Below are 9,884 nucleotides of genomic sequence, written 5' to 3' on the forward strand. Positions count from 1 at the left end.
TTCATTATTTATCTGCCCTGAGTTTGATTCCAGATTACTTTTGGTCACAACCAAATTAAACGAGGGAGCAAACTTTTCATCATGGGAAATGCTCACCTTTCTTCGATAATGGGATATTTTACTTTTAGAGGCCATTTTTCTACATGATTATGACAAGTAGCCATTTTAACTCCTATTTTTATTTTTTAATTAATCAAGTTGAGTTCACTTTCATTTATAAACCAAAATTAAAGAGATTTAAAAAAAAAGAAAACTTGATGTTATCATCAGTATTCTTATCTTTTATTGCCAGGTTGTGATATGTCCACTACGGATGTATGTAGAAACACATATGGCAGTCACCTTGGAAATAAGATAATCTGATCTACAACTCAGTTACTTATTGGCCCTTCTCTCATTAAAGGAAACTGTCCTTTAACCTGTGGGTATAACCGGAAGGTTTGTCGTGGATTCTTTCTTGCCCATGTAGTCCCTGGAATGTCGTCATGGTGCACTGTCATTGGGCATTAGCTGTGGGTCACCTCTAGTAGCACTGATCACCACCCAGAGATCTGAGTCATTGCTTACTACTTCTGGCAAGTGGCTATTCTTTGCCAGATCCAGGAGATAGGATGCGCCAGCCTTTCTTATATTTTTGGCTCCTAATTGCTTTACTCTCCCAGCCTGACTTTTGGGATGCACTAAATCTTAGTTTTAGTCTTGTCTCAGTATCTGCACAAATCTGCTATATGGCTTAGCTTTTGGGAAACTGAGTAACTGCATATGTATTTTAACATCATAGAAGTGTTATTGATGGCACAGGCACATGGTGAGGGCTGTGAAGGATATGGGAAGCCTCCCATGTTTATGCACACTTTTCAGTTGGGTGTTCAGAAAGAAAACACAGCTTAAAACATACTCCAGAATTACCGGTCATATCGAGAGAGATAATGGGCCTCTTTATCATTATTCTTCAGTCATAGACAAACTGCATGATATGCAAGAAATTTCAGAACTGCCTTATGATATTCAAATAATTTGGAATAACTGCAATTACATGTAAAAAACACTGCTTGAGACAAATAGCTTTAATACTGTACTTTGCAGTTAACATTAGTTACATAGCTATGAACTAAATGGTTTACTAATACCAGGATAGACATATGAGCAATCAATGCTGGCCTTGGAAAAAATAGTTCATTTTACCAGAACTTGCTGAAATTTCTTGTGAGGGCAGGTATTTTGTTACATAATGCTTGCTTGATCCTCCTCCTATTCTACTCCAGGAAAAAAGGTAAAATGGGTATATGTGCACCAAAAACTGAATTGCAGCTGGAAATTTGGAGACAGTTTTATTATCTTGAAACTCAAGTTTATATCTCCATTACCACATATTTCTGTGTGGGGTTTAAGGACAAATTTTTCTCAAATGTGTGAAACATTAAGGACCTGCAAATGTATTCGAAATAAAAATAAGTTAGGGTCTTAAATTTGCTTCTGAAAATAGTTTGCATCTTCTGCAAGCAGTGCACAAACCTTTGGGGAATGCATCAGTAAAACTGTAACATCACTATATTAGTTAGGGTTTTCCAGAAACAGAACCAATAGGAGATCTGTATCTATATCTCTATCTGTATCTCTCTATTTCTCTCTCTATATTCCCCCCCATAAATATCATATATATGGATTTATTATAAAGAACTGACCTGTGGTAATGGAGGTGGAAAAGTCTCAAGGACTTCAGGGTGACTCAGCAAGTTGTAGACCCAGCAGAGCTGATAGTTTAGTTCCAGTCCAAGCCTGAAGGCCTGAGAACCAGGAGAGGCAATGGTGTTGTTCCTGCTCAAAGACTGGCAGGCTTGAGACCCAGGAACAGCCAGTGTTTCAGTTCAAATTCGAAGGCAGAAAGAAAGTTGATGTCCCGGTTTGCAAGCAGTCAAGTAAAAGGAATTTGTTGTTACCTGGGGGAGGTTGAGCCTTTTTATTCTCTTCAGGCCTTCAACTGACTGAGCCTCAGCCGCCTTAGGGGGGGCAATCTGCATTACTCAGACTTCCAATTTAAATATTAACCATATCCAAAAATACCCTCACAGAAACATCCAGAATAATCTTGACCAAATATCTGGGGACCCCATGGCCCAGTCAAGTGGATACACAAAATTAATCAGCATAATCACCATCAACATTTGGTTCAGGAGGTAAAGAGGAGATACTAGAGGAAAAGAATTCTTAACAACTTAGTGCCAACATAATCAGCAACAGGAAACAATAGAGGCAGAACTGATATATTTCACTTATTCCACTCACCTGTGGTTGGACTTGAGCTTTGACTTAGCATTGCAAATGTGCAGTTTAGGGGCTGCAGAAGCCATTAGCTGGTGATTGTGCTGAGGTTTTCTTCCTTTCTCTTTAGTGCTAAACTTTAAAAAATCTAACCTGTTATATTTTAGGACAGTCAATTGTATTATAATGGTAACAGTATAGTGTAGCCTATAGTCAAATATTATTTCACAATTTTGAATATAAATTAAGATATACAGTTGATCCTTGAACACCAGGGGTTTGTGTGGGTCCACTTACATGTTGATTTTTTAAAATAAATATATTGGAAAATATTTTGGAGTTTTGTGACAATTTGAAAAAACAGATGAACTATGTAGCCTAGAAATATCAAAAAAATTAAGAAAATGGTATGTTATGAGTACATAAAATATATGTAGATACTAGTCTATTATTTACTGCCATAAAATACACACGAATTTATTATAAAAAGTTAAAATTTATTAAAATTTACACACACACAGACCATACATGGCATCATTTGCAGTTGAGAAATGTAAACAAATGTAAAGGTGAAATATTATAACTGCATAAAATTTACTGTAGTACACACTGTACTACTGTAATAATTTTTTAGCCACCTCCTGTTGCTACTGTGGTGAGCTCAAATGTTGCAGGTATTCACTTAAATGCCACGTGATGCTGATTTTCTCTGCCTGAGCAGTTTCTCTCTGGAGTAAATTGTGTATCACAGTAAAAAGTGATCTCTTGCAGTTCTCATGTATTTTTCATCATGTTTAGTGCAATACCATAAACCTACTAATACTGTGGGACCCATACAAAGTGCCAGTAGTGATGCTAAAAGTGCTTCCAAGAAGCAGAGAAAAGTCATGACGTTACAAGAAGTTGAATTGCTTGATATGTACCACAGATTGAGATCTACAGCTACAGCTGCCTGCCATTTCAACAGAAATGAGTCCAGCATAAGGACCATGTTTAGAATGCAGCTTAGCTTTTATGTGGGTGTAGGAATGCTATAAGAAAGGCATACCTATAGACTCTAATGTGATTCAAGAAAAAGTGAAGTCATTATATGTCAACTTAAAGCAAAAGAAGGTGAAGGGTCTAAAGCTGGAGAATTTAATGCAAGCAAAGGGTGGTTTGATAATTTTAGAAAGAGGTTTGGCTTAAAAAATGTCAAGGTAGCAAGAGAAGCAGCTTCTGCAGACCAAGAGGCAGAAGACGAGTTCCCAGATGCCATTAAGAAAATCATTGAGAAAGAATATCTGCCTGAACATGTTTTTAATGCAGACGAAAGTACCCTATGCTGGAAGAAAAGAAATGCCACAAAGGACATTTATTTAGTAAGGAAGAGAAGCGAGTACCAGGATTTAAGGCAGGCAGGACGGGATAGGCTAACTCTACTGTTTCATGTGAATGCAGTTGAGTTTATGGTCAGGACTGCCCTTATATAAAGCTGCTAACCCCTGAGCCTTGAAGGGAAAAGAAACACCAGCTGCTAGTCTTTTGATTGTGCAAGAAGGCCTGGATGAGGAGAACCCTTTTTTCTGAATTGGTTCCATCAATGCTTTGTTCCCGAAGTCAGGAAGTACCATGCCAGCAAGGGACTGCCTTTTAAAGTTGTTTTTGGTTTTTTCTTTTTTTTGATATTACACAATGCCCCTGGCCACCTAGAACCTCATGAGTTCAACACTGAAGGTATTGAAGTGATCTACTTGCTCCCAAACACAATGTCTCTAATTCAGCCTCTAGGTCAGGCGGTCATAAGAACCTTTAAGGCTTATTACACACAGTACTCTAGGGAAAGGATTGTAAACGCTATGGAAGAGAACCCCGGTAGAGAGGACATCATGAAAGTATGGAAGGATTACATCATTGAAGATGCCATTGTTATAGAAAAACCTGTGACAGTTATGGAGCCCTAAACAAGTTATCAAGCCTGCTGGAAAAAAAACTGTGTCCAGAGGTTGTGCATGACTTTACAGGATTTGCAACAGACCCAATTAAGGAAATCATGAAAGAGATTGTGGATATGGCAAAAAAGGGGTGGGTTTGTGTGAAAGGTTTCAAGGTATGGATCTTGGATAATTCAAGAGCTAATAGGCACTACACCAGAAGAGTTAACAGAGGATGACTTGGTGGAGATGAGTGCTTCCAAACCAGTGCTAGATGGTGAGGAAGAAGACGTAAAAGAAACAGTGCCAGAAAACAAATTGGCATTAGACAGTCTGGCAGAAGGGTTCTGATTATTCAGGACTGCTTTTGACTTCTTTTATGACGTGGACTCTTCTATGATACAGGCACTGAAACTAAAGGAAATGGTGGAAGAAGGATTGGTACCATATGGAAACATTTTTAGAGAAATGAAAAAGCAACAAAGGCAGTGAAATATAGTATGGATGTGTTTCTATAAAGTCATACAGAGCGTGCCTGCCTGCCTCTCCTCCCTCTCTTTCCACCTTGTCCACCTCTTCCACCTCTGCCACCCCTGAGACAGCAAGACCAGCCCCTCCTCTTGCTCCTCAGCCTACTCAACATGAAGATAAAAACTTTTATGATGATCCCCTTAATGAATCATAACTAATTATAATGCATACAGTCAATAAACTTGTCTGTATGGCAAGAACCGTATGTTTTATGTCATCATTATTATCACCTAAGTATCATTGTGTAGAACATGATATGTAAGACTTGTATTGCAATGGATAGCCTATCCTTACATAGGCATAAAATGAGTGATATTTAATATAAAATTAATAGTGTGATAGTTCACTGTTTTATAACTTTGCTTTCAAAGAGTTACATTACTGAACAGTATGCCCCTCTCTCTCATAATTGGAGAAACTGTGTATCAGCCTATTATGACAGGTTATTTTTAAATGTAACAATGATTTCAATACTGTATTATGAATATGATTGTATTAATAATACTAAATGCCATCAAATTTTTATAATGATTCACTCATTAGTGTATAGGCTAGGCTGCCATGAAGCAATCATATTGATTACACGAGGCTACCCTAAAGCAGTCATAGTGCTACTTCTTTATTATCAGTGCATGAATTAATTGTTATACCTGTAAATAATGTGAAAACGAAATCCATGTGTATCTTTTCATTTTTGGTGTCCATCGTTAGCAATATATATAACATCTACACTGCTGTGTATCGTATAGGACAATATTGATATAGGTACTGACAGATGATTCATCTTATAAACAGATGATGTAAACTTACAGTATTAATAAATAGAGTACAGTACTATAAATGTATTTTCCTTATGATTTTCTTAACATTTATTTTCTCTAGCTTACCTTATTGTAAGAATACAGCACACAGTACATATAACATACAGAATATGTTAGTCAACTGTTTGTCATTAGTAAGACTTCCAGTCAACAGTAGGTTATTAGTAGTTAAATTTGGAGGGAGTTATATGTGGAATTTTGACTGCACGGAGGAGCAGCACCCCTAATCCCTATGTTGTTCAAGAGTCAACTGTAATCTCATCTCAGAAGTTAATTCTGTGGTAAAGATATTCAGCTTCAGTCTTTGCTTGGTTGAAGTTTGATTTAAATACTCTGCCTTTCAGCATTTGACTAAAATGTATTTTTGTTGTACATATATATATATATATATTTTTTTTTTTTTTTTTGCTGAAGATTAAGGCAATTCCAGAAAGGCATTACATTATAAGAATTTCCAGTTAAAGTCCCAGCAAACTAGGTCTTACCTTTGGAGCCAGGAACACAGTCTCCAGGGCACTGACCTCCCTCCTGACTCAGCTCTGTTGCCCTCAGGTTGCACATGCCTCCTAAGTATCCTTCTGTTCACTCTCCTCAGTGTGCAACTCCAGTCCCTCTCCACAGTGAGTAACCTGCTCTGGAAGGATCCTTCTGAAACCGCTAGGTGGCGTTTTGGGGGGCTCTGAGGAGCTCTGGTCCTTTATGTCTCAGTGCAGAAAGAATTCAGTGAGACACAAAGTGATAGATAAGAAGTGATTTATTAGAATGGGATGCTTGTGAGGCTTACAAATGGGTGGGCGAGAGGGTGCCACATCCTGAGAACTTAGTGGGCTACAGTTTTATAGTCAAAGGAAAAGTGGGGAGGGAGAAAAGACCACCTTCTTCCTCATTCTTGAGTAGATGTCATGCTTCCATTATCAGCTCCTCCTTCAGGTTGGATGGGGGAGTTTTCTTGTCCCTACATGGTCAAGCCAGGACTGTCATGGCACTATGGAAAAATTACTTAAGGTCTCAGTATAATGAGGGTCTTTCACTTTGAAATGTCACCTTTCCATAAATTATTGTTTTTTATGTGTGCAGAGAGCATGTCCTAAGTGTCATGAACTTACTGAGTTCACTGGGCAGGATGTGGGTCTCATGCCACCATTGTTTTGTTGTTTGGGGGCATGTGTTATGCTTCTGTTGCGTGGTTTTGTTCCTAAGCAAGCCTGCTTGGCTTTGTGGTTAAGCAAACCTGCTTTCCTTAGTAATCACTAACTTACAGAGGTCTCCAATACTTTTTTTTCTTTACTTACAGTCCCCTAGCTGGATTAACTATTTAATCACCGACTTTGTCTCTTTACTCTGTCCCTATCACTTCCATCCTTGCCCATACAATTCTCCAGCTCTGGGCTACACAGCCTTAAAATATGCTCGGCATTCACGCTGTCTGACCCCATGCTTTACAGGCACTGGGGGTGGGAAGAAAGTGGAGGTGAGGTGGGAAGATGGGTTCCTATGCTCATCCAGTGAGGCAGAAAAATGCCCTTCCCTCAAGTTGCCTTTTCAATACTTCCTCTAGTTGGGGCTCCAGACCTGCTAGCCCTTTACCATTATTATTAAATTAATGACACATTAATCACCTCTTCCAAGGGCAAATATTATTTTTTAAAGTTATTTCATATTGAGAGAGATGAAGGTTTTCTTCACATTGAGACTGTGAAGGTCTCTGGTGTATGTTTGGAGTCATTGGGTCCCCATTGTTCTGAGGGACTCTGTCTTTACTCTGTTTTCAAGGCCCAGGTGAATCATAAAAGGGTTATATTAGCCATTAACGTCTACTTTTACTGGGATCTAGGGACAAAATCTCTATTAAATTATGTTCTTTTGAGTCAAAGCTTCCCTTTGATAGAAAAAAGGGAGACTGGTGATGACCCATGGCTATGTCACTGTATAGACAATCATTTTTTGGCCACATGGCAAATAATTATCTATGGAAAGAAAAGTGAGAAATTATCCTACTCCCAGTGGGTCTGATGGGGTCATCAGAGAAGGCTGTAGCTAGAGAATCTCTTTTCAGAGGAGGGGATAGGGACAGCCTGAGTAAAGAGTGGGCACTGTGTGGTTAGTGAAGGTCTCACTTTCAAGGTTCAGCAAAGATGGAAGGAGGAGCTTTCTGGGCTCTGGTTCTGCATGTGAGGAGCTTGAAAGTTGCTACTCTGTCCTAACAAGTAAAAAGCTGAACAAACTGAAAAGTCAGCAAATCTGCCTAGATCTTTGAAAGAAGTGAAATCACAGGGCAAATCACTGTGGCCCAGATTTGGGAAACTGACAGGTAAATACAGATAATCATAACCCAGCAGAGCAGAAAGCTCTGCAGGAACCAGTGCCAGGGTAGGAAAACCTGACCGGTAATGGACAAATTGCTGGAGGCTCAGTGAGGGCAAGTCTGAGATAAAATCTCCAGGGGGGACCCAATTTTGGGAGAACCTCACATTTGGGGGAGTTTTATTTATTAAAGCTCTACTGGGCTCTCACGGTGAATATCAGGGAGATTACGGCGCGCGAGGGGGCCGGGGGGTGGGGGGCGGGAGGCGAAAAGGAATTGTTTTGAAATAGTCCACAGCATCTGTTCTTTTCAAGGCCTACCCTCAGGGGAAACTGTTTAACCAAAACCTAACCTGCTGGGATCTTATCAGAGCGTAACTAAGCCGGGGGAAGAGAAACACCCAACTCCAGCTCACTCTAAGGGTGCTGGAGCAGGGACTGAGAAGCATGTGTGAGGTTCACAGCCCAGAGGCACAGGCTTGCTGAAAAACAGCCCTAGTCATGGGACTCTAGCATAGTTTGCCTCCCACACGCCCCAATGCCACATAATTATAGGCTTGTTCATAGCACTTCCTTTTACCTAGTACATCATGTCTTGCTATCAATAAAAAAAATTACAAGATATACTAAAATGCAGAAAACACAGTTTGAAGAGACAGAGCAAGTATTAGAACCAGACTCAGATATGGCAGGAATGTTGGAATTATCAGACAAGGAATTTAAAACAACTATGGTTAATATGCTAAGGGCTCTAATGGATAAAGTTGCCGCAGACCGGCTGCAGAAAGCTAGAAGTTCCTGGCGGTGAGGGGTAAGGAACTGAAAAGCACCAGTATGGGGTCAGAAGGGCCAAGACAACTGATGGTTGTAAGGCAAGTTTATTCAAAGAGCATGAATGTATATATAGGTTCAGCACCGAACGAACACTAGGCAACAAATCAGTAAACCTTGTATTTCCACATAATTCTGTCGCCACTATCTATGCGCCACTATCTATGCATCACTATCTATGCATCACTATCTATGCATCACTATCTATGCGTCAGCATGCCTTATGGGCCATTCTTTGGAGATACAGACTTCCCCCTCAGGGCAGCACGTCCTTCTTCTGGGGAACAACCAGGGGCTCTTAGATCCAGAGCAGGCACCTGGAACGAAACTGGCCGCAAGCCATTTTCCTTTTTTACGCTCAATACTGCAGCGTCAGGAGTGCATACCAAGAAAGAGACAAGCAGTTCTCCGCAAAGCAGAAAGCTGAATAAGCTTACAGCTTGGGGGCCACCACATAAAGTAACAGGCAAAAATATACTGGCAATGTAAGCAGATACATGGAAATACTAAGAACCAAAAATATGTGCCAGGGATCAAAAATGCTAACAGAAATGAAGAATGCCTTTGATGGGCTCGTTAGTAGATTGGACTTGGCTGAGGAAAGAATCTCTGCTCTTAAGGATCAATCATAGACACCTTCAAAACTAAAAAGCAACCAGGAAAAAGCCTGAGTACACAAGAATATCCAAGAACTGTGGGACAGCTACAAAAGATATAACATATGCATGATACAAATACCAGATGGAGAAGAAAGAGAGAAAGAAACTGAAGAAATATTTGAAACAATCATGACTGAGAATTTTCCTAAAACCACAGATCCAGGAACCTCAGAGAACATCAAGTTGGAGAAACAGCAAAAAAAAAACTACACCTTGATGTATCAATTTCAAACTACAAAGATAAAGAAAATATCCTGAAAGAAGCCAGAGCAAATGCTGTTGGAAAAAATGGCACGGCTAGATTTGCTCAACACAGGGTTACCACAAACATTCATTTAAGAGTATGGTGTTCCTCAACACTTGTGGCATTTGTCCTTTTTATGTAGTAGGTCAGTGATTAAACTGAGGTCCTCCAGGCATCAGAGTTTAGAAAAAGGTCATGTAGTGGAAGGAAAAGGGTTTTAGTAGTGGTTTTTCTGTGATTCCTTCTAACAGAAGACTAGACCATAGATAGGACATTGGCAGTGGGCAAGAATGGAGTAACTGTATTTGTAGTCCTAAGT

General features: G+C 39.6%; 1 long non-coding RNA gene across 1 annotated transcript in view; it reads right to left on the minus strand.

The window, feature by feature from the left end:
* The window catches only part of LOC309621340, a 36,678-nt gene extending 28,630 nt beyond the window's left edge, over window positions 1-8,048 (minus strand). The window contains exon 1 of the long non-coding RNA XR_014239946.1: window positions 1,686-8,048. This is a non-coding gene — a long non-coding RNA (uncharacterized lncRNA). The remainder of the gene's footprint in view (window positions 1-1,685) is intronic.
* Between the last annotated feature and the right edge of the window lie 1,836 nt (window positions 8,049-9,884).

Source organism: Balaenoptera borealis, assembly GCF_965194805.1.
Source record: "Balaenoptera borealis genome assembly, contig: HAP1_SCAFFOLD_323, whole genome shotgun sequence".
Taxonomy (NCBI): Eukaryota; Metazoa; Chordata; class Mammalia; order Artiodactyla; family Balaenopteridae; genus Balaenoptera; species Balaenoptera borealis.